The sequence below is a fragment of the Micropterus salmoides genome, unplaced genomic scaffold, assembly GCF_014851395.1.
Source record: "Micropterus salmoides isolate LMB-PRFRI ecotype aquatic unplaced genomic scaffold, ASM1485139v1 Ms_hic_scaffold_10, whole genome shotgun sequence".
Classification (NCBI taxonomy): Eukaryota; Metazoa; Chordata; class Actinopteri; order Centrarchiformes; family Centrarchidae; genus Micropterus; species Micropterus salmoides.
The window spans coordinates 28,889,128-28,912,118 of NW_024040041.1; the positions used below are offsets into that span (position 1 = coordinate 28,889,128).

At 39.2% G+C, this 22,991-nt stretch overlaps 1 pseudogene; it reads right to left on the reverse strand.

The window, feature by feature from the left end:
- Positions 1-3,988: 3,988 nt before the first annotated feature.
- On the reverse strand, positions 3,989-22,630 carry LOC119894548 (annotated as a pseudogene).
- Positions 22,631-22,991: the final 361 nt, after the last annotated feature.

The window sequence follows — 22,991 nt, forward strand, 5'->3', positions numbered from 1 at the left end:
TAGTTTGTATGGCATTTACTTGCTTTTTGTTTTTTTGGTGCTATTTAAGTAGTGATTTGATGGTGTCAAGTGTTTTATATCGCCTAAATTAACATAATTTCTGTTGTCCAGCAGTATCATCCAATAACCTATACTGTAAGATATATAAAAAAAATATATATGGTATTATGTCTCTTCTACCCCACTTATTTAATTTCTTAAATATTTTATCAAAAAAGTACCAAAAACAAAACAGGCAGTGTAGCTCAGAAATGCCCCAGAACTCTTGTCCTACAATTAGCACATCCGCTGTGGTTAATGTAATTGCATCAAATAATTCAAAGAGTGTCACATTATCCATATAAACTTCTCAAATAAGCTCTGCAGCTTTATCCACTTCTATCTATTGTTTTATTGCACTGACAACTTCTTCTAGCTTCATAGTCATAGCAATTCATTTAGACACATAGTGGCACATAATAATTGGATAACAAAAATGTTGTGGCTTCGTTTGAACCTTTCCACAGAATGGCCCATGAGTTGAGCCCCGTGGCACAGCACCCATTAAAGACAGATGAAGAAACAATCATGTAAAGAGACACTGAACTTGATATTTGAGAAAGATTTTAATATCTTTGGACAAGCGCTAAATCCTGGTGGCATTAAAATTAACTACAAATACATTTCTGCTGATTATGGTTTTAAATGGTGGTGTTGTTATTCAAACTATAATTGATTTGTCTGCAACATATAAGGTTAGTGATAGCCGGCCACATCGAGGGAGAAGTTGTTGCACATAAAAGCACCCGGTGTGTGTGATATAGTCAATGCTGTGTGAACATCGCAAGCAGTAAAGCAACACATGACAACTGCTTTGTACCACATTTAGCATGGGAGAGTTGTTTGTAACTTGAGATCTCATTATATTAGGGGGATCAGCAGCTTGTCATCTTGAAAATACTGTACATCACATCACTTCTTAATACCAAGCAGTAATTACTGTGTGTTTATGGGCTCTGTGAAAGGAGGAATCTCACTGAGCAAATACAATCTTAAGCTTAAAATCCAATTTAAAAGAGAGGAAATTACTTCATGTGTTTCTGTTTCCTTTACCAACTCAGTGTTTATTTCTGACACGATGGGTAAGAAGTTTTTCATCAGATTTCATATTAATTTTAGACATAATGAGTACAATAATATAAAATAAGATTTTAATAAAATAATATGGTCAAATTTTAGAAATCTGTGAAAAGCATGTGTCCTTTTGAGTAAATGCTGTTTCACAGGCTTTTCTTCCTTGATTTTAATACATATCTGGCTATTGTCACTGTCCTCTGAGAACAGTGTATCTCCCAGACTTTTCATGATAAAACACACAACAACAAAAATCCAGCTCTGTTCTCAGCTTTGTATCAATAAATTTGTCAGATAGGCCAATGGGGTTTGTAAATGGTTTATCTAACATCTCATTATTCACTCAGCCTTTAAAACTTAATTTAAAGGCTGAGTGAAAGTAAAAGCAAAGTCAGTAAAGGCATTTATTTAAGAAACAAACAAAAAATATGAATACTGAATGAATGGCATGGTATAAAAATAAATATTAAGACAATAATACAAATAATATGATGTTTTTTAATCTGATGACTTCTCCAGATGACTGGGGTGATTTTTAATGTTAGGATAGATGATCCTGTCTGTCACATTAGGAACTTAGTGAAACTGTGAAAAAAGGATAAGTAAGTAAGGATTATTATAACTCACAGACCTTATAAACCACATGAAATCATATAAATTCCAAGTAGAGCCAAAGGCTGCAGAGACGGCAGTTACTGCTACTCTGTTAGCTAGGCTAGTTAGCTTTTAGCTGGACTAGTTTATGTGGTGCCTGGCTACTTATTTTTCTCCTTTTATGATTACATTTAGCTTATGTATGTAGTATAAAACTAAATTACTAAGATGTTAGAGCATCAAAAGTATGGTTATTATTTTTCCAAATACAAGAAACAGGAAAAAGTGGGGGAATTAGCTGCGGCTAGGGCTAGCTCATTAGCTAGGCTTTGGAGTGTGGACATTTTTTAATCTTTGTTTTCATGTTCTAGTTAATTTTGAATATTTTAATTTTCATCAATAACACATTTCTATAGCAAATGACCTTTTACATGGTAAAGCAGACCAGATTTAACTCAGTTTTGAACAGAATCTGCTGTGTTTGGCTTTGTAGGGCAGTGTAATGTCTTCCAGTGTCCTGTGTTTGTATACTGTATATATTATCTGTGTAAATCTGTATATATACAATGTTCTCAGTATAAATATTTTAGCTACCAAAACAAGTCTCTCTCTCCAATGACACCACAGTCTGACTGAAAGTGTTAACGAGGTGGTGGACTGTTTGTCCCTGCCGGTCCAAATCTGTGTCCTGTTTCTGTTAGAGCAAGCAACAGCCTGTCAGCTCCTTAAGTACCACCCGTCCTCCTCTTTGTACTTTTTCCTCACTTGGAGGTTACCTTCAGCACTTACATACGTAACCCTCCTCTGCTGAAAGTCACACATGCAGAGCAGTAACTCTAACCCTGCTTCACGTGGATTTCTAAAAATGTCATGAACACACCTGCTGCTGCTGATTACTGCATCGCTGACAAGAGTAAAAAAGTGGATTTTGATATGTTTAACTCAGGCTTTTCTACAATGCCCAAATTCCAGGCCTGTGTTACTTGGATTTTTTTCTGATCTCTTTGTTTTCAGCGGTAGAGTAAGATAATGCTAATGTCATTTTGTCAATTGAACTGGTGTGTTACTGTGGTGTTAATGAGAATAATAGTGTGTGAGCACTGCCAGCAAATGTAGATCTGGTTTGATTTTATCACTGACTGAAATCCTGATGCAGTTTAAGATGATGTAATGGTGTTTGACCTACAGGCAGGATTCACTATAGATGTGTTGATATCATTAATTTACCATAAAGTCCAGGTACATTTACTTGACAGGCACAAAGACTTAATAAATGCATATTTCTGCGTCTTGGTAAGAATGAGGTTTTAGTTTTGGTCAGTGCATAAATAACTGCAGCGTTGACACTATTCTTTGAACATGTTGAGCTGTCCCTGTTTACTTAGCTCAGTCTCGACTGATCCCTGACTTAACAGCACCGAATGGAGACTGGATGCTGTGTATCCAGAATGTAAGAAACAATTTTTTCAACTCTGACTAGTCAGTTTATCTTTACATAGATGGTGACAAAGCTTAATAATTGTTAGCATTTTTAGCCATGCTAGCGGCATGGCTCTATGGACTGGTGCGACTGGTTCCTCTAGGTCCACCCAGAGGATGCCATTTGAGTTTGAGTAAAATTTCTTGACAAATGTCCTGATTGCCAGGGACGTATTCATGTTCCTCAGAGGATGAATCCAAATTAGTTTTAATATAACCAATACTTGTTTATGACTAAATACTTGCTAGGCTAATGACATTCCCATGAGCCTTAGCTGTACTTTGTGTTAAAGCTGGGGTATTTCTCTTTACATCCCCATAGCACTCAATAAATCAAATGCTGTGACACAAAATTAAATATGTGGCTGTAGCAGACCTGAACTATGCAAGTCCAATCATTTAGTTCAGTCAGAATGAAAAGACTGGCTGGCCTGCCTCCCTGAAATTGCCTATCCCAGCTAATGATCAAATGCTAGGATGCTAAACTTAGATGGTGAACACTTGCTTAACTTTTTTTTTTTTTTCATATTTAAGTTATCTTTTGCATTAAAGACACAACAAAGAAAACAAACCCCCCAAAAATAGTTGTAAGAATGTAATAAATTCATAGATGTGACTTCATTTGTGATTATTGTTTTACCAGGGGCTACTACCCCAGTGATGAAATATATTGCTTCCATAAAGTTTGGAGACAAAGACACATTTTACATTTACATTTACATTTATTCATTTAGCTGACGCTTTTACCCAAAGCGACTTACAATTGCTATATATGTCAGAGGTCGCACGCCTCTGGGGTTAAGTGTCTTGTCTTGAATGGTGAAAGGTCGAAGCAGCAGAGGAACGACATCTCTAAACTTTTTGTCCCTAATCACTATCCAAAAACACTGGATCCTACATTTCCAGCAATGCAATGTGTTTGCATCTTTCCTTACTGGAGAGAGAACTCAACACCAAACAACACCAAAGATATGTGGCAGCAGGCGATCAGAAACATCACAGGCTAGATCACAGCAGTGTGAAAAGAGTCTTGCTTAGAGTGAATATCAGTAAATTAGCTGGGATTGTACTAGAAACATGTGCTAATCAGGTAGTTGATGTTATTACTAGTATTATCAACATCTCACTGTCACAGGAGAGTGTTCCCACCTGCTTCACCTAAAAACTCTGCAGTGTCTGAATGACTACCGCCCTGTGGCACTCACCCCCATTCTGATGAAGTGCTTTGAGAAACTGGTTCTGCAGTACATAAAGAACAACATCCCAGGGTATCTGCTCCTGTACCACCAGACTACAGAACAACTTATTTCCCCAGGCTGACTCCAGACTCCTAAATTCACTCTCAGCACCGCACAAAGTAAAATAATTTTATTTTTTCTGACTTTATTTATCCAGCCATCTACTGTATATCATCAAAAAACAACTTGTTAATCGAAACGCGCCATTTTAAAACCCACTGGATTAGCTGCAATGTCACAAAGCTGAAGAAAAGTGACATTTTGGAGATACATGTTCAACACCAGTGTAGATATCTACTCCCCTTTACTAAGAACATCACGGGTCTTTGCTCGTAATTTATTTAACTGGGATTCTGCGATATCTGCTCGTTCTTCAGCTTCCTCCAGTTCATGTTGCACCTTCCGAGATTTAGCCAAATGTTTGCTGGTTTGCTCCTCCTGAGTGTCACAGAAAACAATATATATATATATATATATATATATTTTTTTTTTTTAGGTACAGATTGAGCAAACATTTCACACAGCATTCATGTATTTTTACTCACCGCCTCCTCACACTGCCGCTTATATGCTTTCACTTTCAGTTGCAGTTTGTTGACCAAATCCTGGAGTCTTGCCACGTTCTTCTTCTCCTCCTCACCCTAAAACATTTGAGGGATTCCTCTCACATCTCATTTTTGCAAGCTTTCAAATTTCATGTTATATAAAGGGAAATACCTTTTACCTGAAAGTGAGCTCATTAATTTTTCTCTCATATTTCCGCACACCTTTCATGGCCTCACTGCTGCATTTCTGTTCTGTGTCCAATTCATTTTCCAACTCACGGACCTTAAAAAAGACAGAAAGTTTAAATCACTTTCCACACTGTTTTCTCCACAGAATGGTTTTGTTTGATTCATACCCTGGTTTCCAGTTTCTGGAGCTCTTTCTTCCCTCCTTTCAGAGCCATCTGCTCGGCTTCATCCAGACGCTGCTGCAGGTCTTTCACTGTGACCTCCAGGTTCTTCTTCATCTTCTCCAAGTGAGCGCTGGTGTCCTGCTCTTTCTTCAGCTCCTCAGCCATCACGGCGGCCTTTATGCAAATGTTAACTCACGGTGAAATTATATCTCCATGGCCAAAATTGATATATGACTCTTTGCAGTTAATTGGTTAGAAGGGAGACTCACATCCATGATGGCTTTTTTGGCCTTCTCATCAGTACTCTTCGCCTCCTGGACAGTGTCCTCCATCTCTGACTGCAGATGAACTAAGTCAGACTCCATCTTCTTTTTAGTGTTCAGAAGGCTGGTGTTCTGTTCAACACATAACATTTAAATATGTAATATTAATTAAAAGTGTGAGTGGTTTGGATCCACAATCAAATATTGATAGTTTTCACATATTTAGAGACTTTTACAGTTGTTTTTTGAGAAAACAATCCCACCACAAGGTCCATTTAGTAAGACTGTCTGATGAGATTGTTCTCTCAAATGCTGTTTAAAGTCAATAATGAACTTTGTAATGCACAAAGAAAAAGTCTGTATTTTAGTAAAGTGGTGACCTGGGTGAACTGTCACCCAGTTTTGAGAAACCCAAATAGGCGAGGTTGTTTAGTAAGATGTAAAAGAATATTTCATTCATTCATTATTTGGGGAAAAATGAAAAAGAAAGTGCCCATGTCCCAAGCCAACACAGAGGTCTGAGCCGATCAGGTCATTTTTTGATGGACATGTATTGGATTTATTGCTTTGTAAACCAAGAACACCGTCAGCATGTGAACCAATAAGCCACAAAATAAATAACAATTGGCAGGTTTTCCTACAGCACTACAGCTAAGATACGGCTAAAAGGAAAACATATAACCCCAGAGGGCTAAAGATCTCCCTTTTAACAATTGTATTTGAGGCCCCTTAATTATTGATATAATGATAAAATAGTACTTTTGCTTATTATAGTTATTTATATGTGTTCCTTGTTTTATCAACTTAATAGTATTTGTAATTTCTCTGTATTGCACTTTGGTCAATATTTATTTTTAAATACGCTCTATATACACATTGGACTTGACTTTTTGAGTGTTAACTAGTGATGTCAATTAACCTTTACTTCTCTTGTGAGACCTTTTCCTTTCCAGTCCTGCCATAACCTGCCCAGTCTTGTCCTCTCACATCTTGTCATCCTGTACCATTTTGTTTTGTCTATGTTTGGTTTGGTGTGTTTTGTCCTTTTATACCATTTCCTTTGACGCTCTTTCCTGTCCTGTCTTGTCCTGTACCGTCTTATATATCATCTCCTAACCTGGGAGCGCAGCAGCTGAATCCTCTCACTGATTTCAATCAGCTCCTGCTCGGCCAGCTTGCGACTTCTCTCAGATTGCCCAAGCGCCGCCATCATCTCTTCATTCTCCACCGTGATCAAACTGATTCGTCGCTCTGTGATAGCTAATTGTTCCTTTAAGTCCTCCTGACTCTGGAGCGCAACTCCCAGATGCACCTGGGAGTCCTGGGACAGAAAAAAAAGGCGTGGAGCTTTAAACCGACCCAGTATATCGTTCTAAACATTTCTATGATCACTGAATCAACAAACCTTCAACTGAGTCTGCAGGTTCCTCAGTTGTTTGGTTGCCTCGGCTGCCTGGCGGTTGGCGTGACCCAGCTGGATCTCCATCTCGTTCAGATCTCCCTCCGTCTTTTTCTTCGTCCGCATAGCGTCGTTTCTGCTGTGCGTCTCTGCGTCCAGCGCGTTCTGCAGAGTGTCGGCGGCTCTCTGGTGATTCCTTTTGAGCTGATCGATTTCTTCATCTTTATCCGCCACCTTTCTGTCCACTTCTGACTTGATCTGGTTCAGCTCCAGTTGAAGGTGCAGGATTTTGGTCTCCTCGTGTTCCAGGGAAGACTGCAGTGAGAGAGGAAAAAACACTTGAGGTTGGGATTATTTAAATGAAAATGACACTATGATGCCATTCAAGGACGTAATACATACCTCAGCTTCCTCAAGAGCTACCTGGGTGTCTCTCTTCTCCTGTTCAGCTTGCTTGGCAGCTTTCTCCAGCTCATGGATAGTTTTAGCAGATTGTCCGACTTGTTCGGTGATATCTGTGATCTCCTCTGAAATTGTAAAGAAAAACATGATCTTGGTAGGTCAAAAACAAACACTTCAACTTTTCACCACCTGTCAAAACACTTACGCTGAAGATTTTTATTCTCTCTTTTGATGTTCTCCAGGTGATCCAGAGCCTCTTCGTATGAATTTTTCAGCTTGAAGATTTCTGTACTTAGCACTCTCGACTCTCTCTGGGAAACTTCCAGATCTGACTGACTCTCCTCATTTTTCTGTTTCCATTCAGCCACAACCTAATAGAGGAGGAAACAGCATGTGTAATTAAAATGGCCTCAACAAGATGCAAATGAGGACATGTTTCAGAAGAGAAAAAAATAGATTAGGAAAAAACAACGACATACTTTGTCAAAGTTTCTCTGTTTCTTGTCCAAGGAGGCGTTAGCTGCATTTGACCTTTCCAGCTCAACCATAAGATCCTCAACCTCAGCCTGCAGCCTATGCTTGGTTTTCTCCAGAGATGCACATTTGACATTTGCTGTCTCTGTCATTTCCTCAGACTCCTGCAGCCGCTGGGTCAGCTTCTTCCTTTCAACCAAACATAAATTGTGTTAAAGTGTAAGCAACCCATCAGCCCTGACTTGAAAAATATGATTTACAGGTCTTACTTTGCCTCCTCGAGCTCTTCATTGCGCTGGATGGCGTCTGTCTCATATTTGGTTCTCCACTGAGCCATGTCACTGTTGGCCTTGGACAGACAGCGCTGCAGCTCAGCTTTGGCCTCCTGCTCCTCCTCGTACTGCTCTCTTAGCAGCTCGCAGTCATGACGAGATGACTGCAAACTGTGAACCAAGGCGTTTTTTGCCTGAAAAAGCAAGAACATATACAACAGTAGTTTGAGCACTTGAGCATGCTGGAGACGCAATGTACAATCCTGCAAGTGGTTAGATGCTCTTCCCCTGATTATTAGTTGTTGCTAATTAGTGTAGCATTGTGCCAATAAAAGTTATTAGGGATGTAAAAACAGCACCATTTGCAAATGTTTTATGAGAAAGAAAATTTATTTGATCTGTAAGATATATGAAGACGCTGAAAAATAATGCTTGTTTTCTCCGACCAACAGTCCAAAACCCAAAGATGTAAGTTTAGAATCACATTAGAGATAAGCTGCAAATCCTCACATTTTAAGCTGCTGGGAGACGGGAATGATTGTAAACTTGAATATAGACTTTAAACGTTTAATAACTTCTCAAAATAGTTGCCAATAAATTTTCACAAGAAATATCCAATCAGTATCCTTTAACATCACAGATGACAGACAGCATGTTTGGTACAAGTTCCTAACTTAACCTTAAAGGATTTCAAGCTGCTACTCTACAAAGTTCCCTGGTGCAGGTTTAAATCATTGCTGTGACTCAGACAGATTGTAGATCAGACTTAATTGTGTGTTTCAGACCTTAATTTCCTCATCCAAAAGTCTCTTCAAGTCTTCAATTTGTTGAGTGCCACAGATTTCACTCTGGTCATCTGGGATATGATGGTCTCTTTCTCATCCAGCAGACGTGTAAGCTCACCTATTCAGGGTAAAGAGGACAAAAACTAAATGATCCGTACATCTTAATTGCCCCTTTGCATGTGCTGCATTTTCTTTACAAACATACCATTTTCTGTTTGTAGACGAGCGCTGAGTGTGGCATAATCACTCACAGACCTCTGGGCTTCATCTGCTTTGGTCTTGTGTTCATTCATTTGGTCTTCAAGGCCCCGGCACAGTTTCTCCAGATTAGCCTGAAATATTGAGCAGCGGTTATCACAAGCAAGGTAAACTCTGGAAAGAAAACATCACTTTACCTGCATGCGTCTCTCACCTTGCTTTTCAGAACACTCTCCATATTGCTTGCCATGTCATCGACTTCCATCTTCAGCTCATTTTTTTCTTTCTCCAGTTTCTGCTTGACTCTTTGTAAGTTTTCCATCTGATCACTGAGCTCGGCAACACTGTCGGCCTGCTTTTTACGTAAAGTTGCAGCAATGGATTCGTGCTGCAGGGTGGACTCTTCCAGATCACGACGCAGCCTCTGAAACTCGGCCTCGCGCTTCTTGTTGAGATCAGCCTGAGCAGCGGTGGCTCCTCCGGCCTCCTCCAGCCTCTCGCTGATTTCCTCCAGCTCCCTGGACAGATCGGACCTCTGCTTCTCCACTTTGGCTCGAGCTGAGCGCTCAGCCTCGATTTCCTCCTCTAGCTCTTCAATGCGAGCCTACAGTAAAGTTGTATTAACTTGTAAAAATCTGGGTTCTAAGGGTATTGAAGAAAATGTACCAAAATGGTTATAAATCATACCTGAAGCTCTTTAATCATCTTTTGTAGTTGTGTCCCAAGGGCTTGCTCGTCTTCAATTTTGCACTGCAGGTGGCTGATTTCAAAGTCCTTTCTGAACAGATTTTTTTTCTTATCAGCACACTTCATTGCAAGTGTCAAATTTTCTACAATTAAGTTGATAAGGCAGCAGGTTTTGACGTTTAAAGAAATATTGCAACATTTTTTGAAATATGCTTATTTGTCTGTTTTTTTAGCTGAGAGTTCTGCTGCGTTCCATTTACCTCGGAAGTCGGTGGTCGGAGCTGGGAATGACGTCACACCCGAGCTGATGCCGTTCCAGTTAACAAGTCGGAAAACCGGTTAGCTATTGATTCGCCAGTTGATAAAAACCCCTGCATTGTGCAGTTTTTACTCACAGTAAACACTGTAGCAACGCGTCCACAGACAGCAGCTGAACAGCACTTCGTGCACGAACATTTCTATGAATCACAAGTACACAGAAGTGCTAATAAGCAGTATAAACTACAGCTTTCATTAACTGCTGATACCACGACAGCCATCTTGGATCACAAAGTCAAGGCATTGCAGTTCTCCCGATTTCCCAAATTGGTAATCCGTCTTAAGGGGGCGTTCCCTTTGAAATTTTGAACTTGGAAATTCCGACTTCCCATGTCAACTGGAACGCACCACTAGATGAGAAGATTGATACCACTCACCTTTGTCCATTCAAAATGTAGATAGTGTCAGCAGCCAGTTAGCTTAGCATAGCATAGAGACTTTAAAAGGGGGGGAACAGCTAGTCCAAAGGTAACAAAATCCACCTAGCAACACCTACAAAGCTCACTAATTAACACATTGACTCTGGTTTGTTTGAACCTCTTGAAAACTGAAATTTGCCATTTAAGGGGGGTTATGTGACAGAACGTCTTCTTGTCTGACCGTGAGGTTACCGGGAGGGCACCAGATAGACGAGGAAGGTCCTTGCCAAGAAATAGTCCAGCATATAATCCATCTAAAATGGCAAATTGTTGTCACTAAAGGGTCAGGCTAACCATTTTTCTGGTCTTTGTGCTAAGCTAAGCTAACTGGCTGCTGGCTGTGGCTTTATACTTACTGTACAGACATGAGAGTGTAATCAATCATCTCATTCAACTCTCAGCCAGAAAGGTAAAAAGTGTATTTTCAAAATGTAAATTTTATTACATTTCAGTAATATGAGTATAACCGTCAGATCCTTCAATCTTAAGGGGTAAATCATTATTAAACCTAAGCATTTCACGTTGTATCCAACAACTCACTTTTTCAGTCTCTCTTCCATTTGCTGTCTTTCATTCTCCAGGTCCATGATGGTTTCCTGGGACAATTTCAGATCCCCCTCCAGTTTTTTTCTGGATCTCTCCATGTCTGCATGCACCTTCTTCTCCTGCTCCAGTGAGCCCTCGAGCTACGAGAGACGTTCATGTCAACCATGGAAACCAATCCAGGGAAATTATGCAACTTCTGATCAGATTACCTCGATGATTAAACACACGACATTATATACTTACATCATCAACCTGTTGCTCCAACTTGATTTTGATCTTCATTAGAGAGTTTACTTTATCCTCCTCAGCCTGGAGGTCATCTAACGTCTGCTGGTGCACCTCCTGCAAAGCTTTGATGTCCTTTGAAGACTTCAGCAGGTTTTCCTCAAGAGTGCTAAGCTCCTCCACCAAATTCTTAACCTAGGGAGAGAAGCATTTTTAAGTTAGTGTGTTAATATACTGTTTAAGGTTTTACATGATGAAAACCATCGACGGCACCTTATTTTCTGTGGCATATTTCTCCTTCTCCACTTTGGCGATGGTGAGTTCCAGGTCGTCGATGTCTCTTTTGAGCTCCGAACATTCGTCCTCCAGCTTCCTCTTCTTAGCGGTGACTTCGGAGTTGATCTCCTCCTCTTCCTCCATCCTCTCGGAGAACTCTTTGACTTTGGCCTCCAGGTGGATTTTGCTCTTTATCAAGCCTTCACACCTCTCCTCGGCATCGCACAGGTTCTCCCTCTCCTTAAGAGCAGGGACACAGTGGTGCATTAACAGTGCACTAAAAGTGAACAGTTCATCTACAGATGATGGATCTGTGTTTAGGACACTTTCAACACACACTTTGAATAAGCTCCAGCATTGGCATTCTGTACGCCGCTTGCTCGTGGTCTAATTCTACTGGAATGTAAAGACGCAATTCCTCCATCTTATCTGCAGTGGATCAGGAATATCTTATATTATCAGAGGTTAGAAAAAATTAAGCACACACTGCGAGATTCATATGGCATATTCTGCAGGATTTGCCATCCCTTTCTGAGATTCGTAGAGGAGGAGCTAGAATTAGGGATGCACCAAAATGAAAATTCTTGGCCGAAACTGAAACCGAATATAATGAAAAGATTTGCTGAATACCGAACACCGAACAAGTACATTCACTTTTTTACCACTGCATAAATAAAAAAGTCAAACTGTGCTTTTTACTCTGTGTTTCCCACAGGATTTGGAGAGACTATGGTGTGGGGGTCCGAGGCTAAAGAGGGTCCACTAAAGTAAATGACGTGTCCATTTACTTTTAATGGATACATGTAATATGTTTTATACTTTCTGTGAATATAATCCAATTAATCTTATTTATATCCTTATCCTTATTTAATCCTGTATAGATGCCTTATTTTAAAAACTGTTCGTTGTCACATGTGTATCCTCGCTCTAAATTCAGAAAGTCTGACCCAATATGATAAATAATGTTGAATGTGGTTCTCGTATCGAGTAACATGAAGACTTCACAGCCTCTCTTCAGGTAGGACTCTCATACTGCAACACTTGTCTTTGTAAAGAGAGAATCTAACAGGATAAAGTCGCTAACCTGCCTGTCAGCTCGCACTGGTCCGTCACAGTGGATTTACCATAAAGGCTTGAATGTGTGTGCACTCCAAATTTAGGTGTGGCTAGCTTATCGCCTTCTCACAAACGACTGACAGAAACACTCAAAGTGGGTCAGACTGTTTGTTGCCTTTTCTAAGAAGTCAGCCACAGATGGAGTCGATGTGCCAGGAGACAATTCAGCATAACAGTGTCTGCAAACGGCCATTTTTGCGTCTTTTTCGACAATTTAAAAGGCTTCCACACTGCTGACATGTCAACGTAATTGTTTGGTAAAATTTATTTGACCTTTTGACTTATTAGGCCAAACACCGAAAGTGCTATTTTTGCTATTTCCGGCCGATGTGATTATAAGATCATGGTATTGCTTAAATATCTCACTCTGATAGACCCTGAGAATTAGGATAGTCTCTCTTGAATTTAATGTTCTTATTAATTAATTTTAATAATTTTTCTCAATTTTATACTGTAAACTCCAATGTAATATAGCTATTATTTCAGTTACTGACTTTAATAAATTTGTTACCAGTACAGTGAAAAATGCTGTTAACTTTTATTATTTGAGTTTACTGCGTTTAGTCCTTCCTTGATGTATTTTTACATTATTTATCTATTGTATCTATTTATTTGTTTATTTTGAGGGGGCATGTGTGTTCTGTATGTGTATTTTGTATGTGGAGCACTTTAAAAAAGCAACAAAGTTTAAAAAAAAGATTATACTTCCCCTGCAGAGATCAATGACACCTCCTTTAATCCCACATTATATTGATTATGTAGCTGCTAAACTTCAGTATTTTCTCTCCTAATCTCTTTATCTGACAGAATTAAATCAATACAAACAGACCCCTTTGTTCTATTCATGGTTGAATGTTTACATACTGCTTGGATTTGAAGGTAAAGGTCATTTTTCTCCTGGACGAGCGTGACCATTTTCTCCTCCAGCTCCTTCCTCCTGGCCTCTGACTTTGCAAACTCCTCTTTGAGTCGTGAGAATTCCTCTTTCATGGTCTGCATCTCCTTCTCGGCCTCCGCACTTCGTAACAGAGGCTTTATCTTGAAGTAGAGCCTCATCCAAGGCCAGTTCTTCACATTCATGAATGAACGGATGTTGTATTGGATGATGAAGATGGACTCTCTACAGTGTGAAAAAGGAAAAAAACAATATTCAATAAACAATGTTGTCATGAAAAACTGATGACCTTTCTAAGGCTTTCCATACATAATTTAAAACAGAAGACAAAACAAAACAAAGAAGTACTTGTGGAGAAAGAACAGAAACTATTTCAAGATGCGTCACCTTAAGATATTTAACTACATAACCAAGATTTCTGAAAAATGGGGGGCAAATACACAAAGAATGGATTGCAGCACCGTGAATTGTGCATCACTTGCCACCACTACACACCACAGCGCAAACACACCCATCAAGTTTTACAGCTGAGAGCAGTTTGTCCTTGTTTAGCGTCTGTTCATTTGCAATTTTCTGTAGTGGTCCCAGTAATATTTCTTTTTATAGTCTGCTGAAGTAGCAGTTAAAAAACATTTGACTCAAAACGCAGCAGTAATAAAAAAACTTTCTACTCATATCTTAAAATGTTTGAGTTAAAAGTTAATAACTTTCGTAAATATCAAATAACTCCGCTCTGCTCTTTAATTTGTTTCTATCGGCCGTCTCTCGTTTTTCTATGGCTCATTCTGTAAGGACATATTAATTAAACTAAAGTTGCAAGTTTAAGAAAGATGTTGATTTGTCAGACCTTTTCTTTGCCATCTCCTTGAACCTCAGCCTGGTGACATAACCTCTGGACACAGCCTGTATGCGAGTTATCAGCACAGCCAGACGTTCATCCCTCATCTCCTCTAGAAGACCCAGCAGGCCAGCTTTGAAAAAAACCTGTGTGTTGTGAAGATACAACATGTCAATGGAAATGAATTTAGTATCAGTTGGGTTGCTTGTGGCAGATTAAACCCTATGTCCTGTCCAAAGTCCATGATGGGAATCTAAAACGGTCCATTAAAGGTCAGACTGATTCCATTATTTAGGGTGGTTTAGCAGCTGATATATGGGGGCAGCCTCTGGAATCCATTAAGCCTTTAAATGAATGAATGAATTTAATTAAATGGCATGTCATATTACAGAACAATTCAATTTATTATGTCACAGTGTATGGTTTTACTTTTTTACTGTAAGTAGCTGGACTCAGAGAGAAACCATTTCAGAGGCTTCTGTCTGATATTTGAGAAACTGTATTAAGTTCACATACAGAAACACACATTGTCAGAATTTTCAGATGAAATACCTTTGTGTATCCAAATCTATACTGAGCATGGTCCACATCAATGGAGGAGAGTAGTTTCTCTGACGCCTTCTTGCTGTCAATAAACTGCCCCTCAGGGATCGCACTGGCATTCAGAATCCGGTACCTTTCACAGAGACAGTTCAACCTCAAACAGGTGAGTTTCAGTGTTTTGTCGTGTGTGTGTGTGTGTGTGTAATCCCCCCAGACAACATAAACAAAGTGCGGTGCATCACCTCTGCCTGAAATCTCCATAGAGGATCCTGCTTGGGAATCCCTTTCTGCAAATCCTGATACCTTCCAGCACGCCGTTACAGCGTAACTGGTGAAGGACCAGATGGTGGTCCATGGACCCTACATGTGTTAAAGGCATAATCCAATATTTTAGGTAAACAAACACAGTCTTTAGAAGAGTTAGAGGAGGAAATTGATACTACTCTCATGTTTGTAATTAGCTGGAGCCAGCAGCTGGTTAGCTTAGCATGAAGACTGGAAACAGGGGAAAACCGCTAACATGGCTCTATAACAAAGGTAACAAAATATTTCTACATGAATGTCTCACTAATTAACACGCTATATCTAATTTCTTTAATCAAAAATAAAATGTAAAGACTCTATCACTTTGAACCTTACCTGGTGTTTTGGTTTCATTGGGGATAATGCATCTTACAAAGTGTGGATGTGTGGATCTGAGGTTGGCCATCAGTTTATTTAGATTTTCCTGCATGAGATAAACAGGTCTCTTAACAATCAGTCTTGATCTTAACTTAAAGAAAAGGTTACATGTCAGGTAGTGAGACCGATGCACGGACATTAACCAAGGTTAGGAGTCTACCAGGGACACTGAGGTTGTGTTTTCTGAATCTTGGGATCCTGATGTGTAGTTTATCTTTACAGTTACTAACTTAACTTAATTATTTAATTTCTACCAGAAATAATTAATGACCTAGAGGCCTAGACCATCATGTAGGGGAACTCTGGGACATGAATACAAATTTTAACAAAAAACATAACTTTTACATTTTAAATGATTAAAATAAAAATGTAATTATCTGGTGGTGGGGGTGTGCTTAGTCTGTGCATCAGTACCAGTACTAGTAAGTAACTCATACCACCTTCCATCACTGACACAAAAACAAATACATCATAAATATTATTGGTTATTACCCTGAAAAGTGCAGAAACTGTCTGGAAAGAGGAGCCCTTTTTCTTGAAACTTCTCTTACTTCCATCAGCAGCAGCTACAGAAACACAAGAGAAGCAACATAACCGATGTCGTAAACTATATGGCCAGCAACATCTTGCTGTAATATGTCTGTGAACTGACCGGCAGAAGTGGCATATGTGGCAAAGAGCTGAGAGAGCAGCTTAAGGGAAGCTTTTTGGTAAAGTTGCACCACAGTGTCATTTAGAGGGTCTTTATTTTTTTCCAGCCAGCCGCTGATATTGTAGTCTACAGTTCCGGCATAATGCATCAGCGAGAAGTGGGCTTCTGCTTTTCCTTTGCAGTGCTTGGGCTTCTGAAAGATGCTGGTCTTCCCCAGGTGTTGGTCGAACAGCTTGTTCTTGAAGGAGCCATCTGTCGCCTTTGGAAACATGCACTCCTCTTCGAGAATTGAAAAAATACCCATCGGCTGCAGGACAGAAAGCTGATTAGTCTTGGAAAGCGTGCATCTCCTGTTGATATAAATATTTGTGTTCATCAAAAGGTGACGTACCTTTTCAATGAGCTCAATGCAGGCTGCCAAGTCCATGCCGAAGTCAATGAACTCCCACACAATTCCTTCCTTTTTGTATTCCTCTTGCTCCAACACAAACATGTGGTGGTTAAAAAACTGTTGCAGCTTCTCATTTGTAAAGTTGATGCACAGCTGCTCCAGGCTGTTCATCTGAATTAAACCACATAGAATAAATAAATATAAAGATACGTGAAAAAAACGTGTTTTATTTATTGTTGTGTTAATCCCGTTTACCTCGAAGATCTCAAACCCTGCAATATCCAGGACGCCAATAAAATGCTGTCTTGGGAGTTTGGTGTCGAGCTGCTGGTTGATCCTCGTGACCATCCACATGAACAGCTTCTCATACACGGCCTTAGACAGGGCACCCATGGCGTTGTTCACCTATAATCAAACATAATCTTTTTATTAGGGCTGGGCAAGTTAACGTGTTATTATCGCATTAACGCATTAATTATTTAAAGAGGTCATATTATGCTCATTTTCAGGTTCAAAATCTTATTTAGGGGTTGTACCAGAACAGGTTTACATGGTTTAATTTTCAAAAAACACCATATTGTTGTCATACTGCACATTGCTACAGCTCCTTTTTTCACCCTGTGTGTTGAACGCTTCGTTTTAGTTATGGAGTGATGCATCTTGCCTCCACATGATCTTTGTTGGGAGCTGCACATGTGCAGTTCCTAGTTAAGGACTACTAGCCAATCAGAAGCAGAGTAGGGCGGGCTTGAATTTCTGAATGGGCGAGTAGAGGCTTTAAATCGAGCAAGTCACCTCACTCTAATAGTGACACTTGCTACTGAACATAGACTGTTTACGCTGCTCCCTGATAACATTTAAATTTACATTTACTCATTTGGCTGACGCTTTTATCCAAAGCAACTTATATTTGAGAAACAACATATAAGCATCAACAAAGCATCAAATACAGCACGAGATCTACAACTGATAAAAGAAAAATGTTTCTGCTGATACCTGTTCAGAAAAAAAAACCAAGAATACAGATTTATATATGTTAACCTGTTGCTCAGAAGGTGCCTGTTATGATGTTATGATCATGGCTCTGGACTCTGGAAGTTAGATAAAAGGTAATGCCTGAGTGTCCAGACAAATAGCTTTGGTTAAATACTTGAATCAATTACATTAATGTTTAAGTTGAGATTAACAAGAAATATTTTATTGCTACTGTGTAAAGGGAATACTGCTGATAAAAAGTACCTTATGCGTTTATTGTGTTTGCAAACCACATGTTATTGCACTTTTGTGTATATAGCAGTACATTTAAATAAAAAATGCGCAATACACTACTTTAGAATTCAGTATTCAATTTTGCGCATAACTATGCGATTAATCACATTGTTATTAAAATTTGTAATTGTTGCCCAGCCCTACTTTTTAATTATTTTTTATTCACACTGAACATGATTAAAACATGCTTTCAGATGTAAAAACATGTCAGCTGTACCTGCTGCGGAGTCTGGCCTTTGGTGACATACTCATTGCCAACCTTCACTCGGGGATAACACAGCGCTTTCAGCAAGTCAGCTGAGTTTAGACCCATGAGGTAGGCAACTTTGTCCGCCACTGTGGGAGATAAATCAGACTTAGTCATGTGAAGCACATACTATGCTTAAAAATGTGAAGTAGGAAAATTATGATAGCGTTAAGAGTGAAACTGTAATGTTGCCACAGTGAAGTTTAAATGTGGAGTAACAGCTCAGACGTCTCACCCTCACTGCCATCGGGCTCCGCCTGCTCCTCCCGCTGCTTCTGCTTGAACTTCATGTTCCCGTTGTGCATTACAGCTCCAGTCAGCTTGTAGATGCCCACCTTTTCCTCCGTGTTAAACCCCAGGATGTCAATGGCACTCTGAGGAACAGACACAGATGTTAAAGCGTTGTGATTAGTATTGTTAGTCTTAGTTTACCATTCATCCATCCATCGTCAACCCCTTATCCTGCGTACAGGGTCGTGGAGGGCTGGAGCCAATCCCAGCTGACATCAGGCGAAAGGCAGGGTACACCCTGGACAGGTCGGTCTTAGTTTACCGATAATATAATATTATCAACTTTAAGTGGAAGTTTTCACTTTACAGCGTATAATTCGCTCTGCTGAGAAGGTGAGTAACTCTAATCTGCCATACCTCCAGGACCTTTACAGTTTCCAGGAGCCTGAGGCGAGCAGGCAGGATTATGGCTGACACCTCCTACCCTAGACAGAAACTTTTTGAGACACTACATTTGGCATCCTCTTTGTTTCAAACACTGTCCGGCTCTTTATTTTATATATATTTTAAATACTTGTTTTTTTGTTTATGATTGTTGACTTTTCCAGTACCTGCCTACTATGTTCACTGTTGTGCACCAAAACACCAAGGCAGATTCCTTTTATCTGGTTCTGATTGTGATCCTTATGATACAGTTTGATGATCTTCTGTTATGGTTTAACATGATTTTTCTGTCCAAATGAATGATGGCAATCAATCAGAACGAATAAAATACGTTATTTGAGTTTAGACCCATGATGTAGACACATGGACACGTAAAGCACATACTGAGCTTAAAAAGTGTACAGAAGTGAAGCTGTGATGTTGCCACACTGAAGCTTTGTCCATTTTTTAAGAGTTGAAAAAGCTCACTACATTAAACTATTTAAGAAAATTATTTTCTTTGCATATATTTCCAATATGATAAAATATATCTACATGGTGCACTCACATCTGTGGCCATCAACTCCTCGGGATCATTGATGCTCAGCACAGTGATTTCACCCTGGCTGATGAAAGGGTAGTCATATGGATTGGTGGTTATCAGCAGCATCTCTGGAATGAAACACAGAAAGTAGTGATCTCTTTATGCAGGTTCAGCAGCTGCAGTAGCAGTGCGGCAAAAGTCACATTCACAACTAGTTTAAAGCGTATTTACCTATTAAATCCGGCTTCCTGTTTGACATGATCTGATAAAAGATGTGATAGCTCCTCTCTGCCAGCAGCTGAAAGGTCACTCTGGATTTTTCCAAAAGGTCTAATCATAAAAACACGGAAATAAAATATTATTACAAGAGCAGTGGGAACTCAATAACGGTGATTTGAGCAAACTTACAAGTTTCAATATCAGCTGATGCCAACTTCCCCTTTGTTCCAAAGTGAATGCGGATGAATTTGCCCTGGAAAAGTTAAATTATTATGAGTTACAATATATTACTGAACTGTCATCATTTGCATTTTTATCTCAAGATCAGCAGTTAATTATCTTGTCAACAAACATTTTTTTTATTATCAAGAGAAAACATGGATAGCAAATGAATTATAATAATATGTGCAAAATTGTCTGCTCTCATCTTCCTTACTGATCAGATTTGAACTTACAAATCGAGACGAGTTGTCGTTTCTCACAGTCTTGGCGTTGCCGAAAGCTTCCAGCAGAGGGTTGGCCTGGATGATTTGATCCTCCAGAGTCCCCTGTAAACTCAAATTATGAATAATAACTTCAAAAGAGCTGTTGCAACCCATGGTTACATAGCTAATCAATATATTATTAGAATGGAAGATAGGTGGACTGAACCTGCATTTTGCCGGCAGCTTGCTCTTTTTTGCTGGAGTCTCCGAATGATGCAATTGTTGCAAAATACTGGATGACTCTCTTTGTGTTGACAGTCTTCCCCGCACCAGATTCTCCACTAACAAAAGTACAGTGTGAGGTGAGTGATAAGAAATAATGTATATTTAGTACCTGTTGCAGCACATGATGTCGCACTTACGTGATCAGGATAGACTGGTTCTCTCGATCTGTTACAGAGAAAGAAACTGGGTGAACATTGGTATATTTCAGCTGTAATTTTTACAATTTCAGTTCAATTCAAAATGTTTTATTGGAATAAAAAATATATGTATAAAGTACATATATAGGCTAATAAACAATACAATTATATTTTTTTAAAGTAAGAGAAAAAACAAATAAAAACAAAATAAATCTTTAGCATGTAAAATGTTTTGTTTGTTTCAATGTGTACTATATGTGACATTTCTGCAGCAAACGTTCATTAACCACCCTGATAGTTGTGAATATTTTAATTCAGTTTTAGTATGTATCCTCTTCAATCTTTTTTTTTACAGTTCTGTGACAGACACAGATCCTGATATTTTTTCCTTTTTGTGTCAGACCATTTGACTAATTGATTACTTTCAAGATGTAAAGAGAATTTTTAACAAATAAAACAAAAATGTTTCGAAATAAATTGCCTACCCCAGACACTCTGATAGTTGCTGTAAAACCCCAGAAAACCTGGTTTCAAATCTTGAATATTACTCCATTATATAATGTTTTCATCACTAAATAAGCAATAAACAATCAATGTTAAAGTTCAGAGAGAAACATAAGTAGAAGTAGCATAAGTTATTATTTTTTAAGAGATCCTGATTGTTGCATGGAAGTACATGACACCATCTTTTTAAAAATGAGCCGCTCTGACTTCAAATCAGCGAGAGGACAAAGAGGACAGAGAAAGACACGAATACAGAAATCAAAACTCCTTGAAGCATTCATGGAAGACCTCATCATCACTCACAGCAAGTGTAAAATGTCTTTTCAGGTTCTTTAAGTTTTTTTTCTGAGGGTATTCTGTCATTACCTTGATGCTTTTAATCATCATTCATATAAGAGCACATATCAGGTATTATCAGTGGTGGAAAGTAACTAAGTACATTTACTTAAGTACTGTATTTAAGTACAGTATTGAGGTACTTGTACTTGAGTATTTCCATTATATGTTATTTGTTTTAGATTCCCAGTCATCCAGGTCATAGTTATCCAAAGAAGGTTAAAGTCAAGGGCAACTGGACTTGGTTGAAGACAGTCAGTCAGAACTGAAAAAGTCCTTTGGATGAGGGACAAAACGTCTTCTTTTATCTTCAACCAAATCCAGCTGCCCTTGACTTTAACCTTCTTTGTATATACAAAGGCAAATGTTTTTTTTACTGCATTGTACTAAACTTAAGCTGAGAGTTACTTTGCAAATTCAGATTAACAATATAAGATATGATCAACAAAGGCTTTATGGAAATAATAAACACCCATCCAATAATATAATATGTCTTAATTTCAAAATGTAACACTGTATATCATGGTGAGACTGGACCTGTGAGCACGAACTGGTAGGCGTTGTCAGAGATGGAGAAGATGTGCGGGGGGGCCTCTTGCCGTTTCTTTCCACGGTACCCGGCCACCACCTCCGGGTTGTAGACTGGAAGCCACTTATAGGGGTTCACAGTCACACAGAAGAGCCCTGAGTAGGTCTGTGAATACATGAGAGAGAAAAAACACCAAAATAAAGAAATTATGAAGCAAGTTTAAGGACCCTGGGTGTCATGGTAATGAAAATATGTACATGAAGTTTGCCACAGAAAATAAATCTATGTGGTTTCTACACATTTTGAACTAGAAAGATAATTTATTTTCTTTGTGTGTTCATCTTTTGTAGTTACATAGATCATCCAGGCGGCGTAGCGCTCCTTGAGGTTGAAGAGCACGGCCGGTTCATGGAGATGCGTCAGCAGGGCCATGTCCTCGATCTTGTCAAACTTGGGAGGGTTCATGGGGCGAACGTCATCCAGGTGCACAGTGACAACCTGAAGTGTGAATTCAAAGGTCCAGTGACTTGAATGACAGATAAAAACAGACAGATTTCTAAACCACAAAATACCCCCACCTTTCCATTCTCCGTCTCCACAGTGACATTAGCACCGTCTTGGCTTTTGATTTTTCCCTTCACATACTCCTGCTTCGGGTCAGGCACAAAGACGGCTGTTTTGGCATCAAACACCATGTTTTGGGCTGCGATTCTCTCCCGTTCTGATTTGCGGAGGTACGGGGCAGCCACCCCGAATATTTCCATCTCGACATCACTCATTTTTATCTAGCTGCGTGAGCGGGGACAAACACATGTGCACACAAATAGTTAAAAAGTAAAGAGATGTTGTCAGAATTAAAAATTGGATGAGACTTACCAGAGTCACAGTTTCATCAAATGTTTGAGTGCTTTTGAATAAGATTCCCCGCTCTTGTTTCAAAAGAACACCGCAGACATCACTCACCCTAACAAGACTTTAGCAGCTTTTATAAGCTATGGTCAGGCCTGTTTCATGACACCTTCTTCTCCTATATTTGGAGATCTGGCTACACTAACTTGGAAAAGTCAAGTATGTCCATTTTGTATTCTGAACTGTCTATGTTTAGCCGTATTGTGTCACTTTTAAATGGTTTCAAATGTA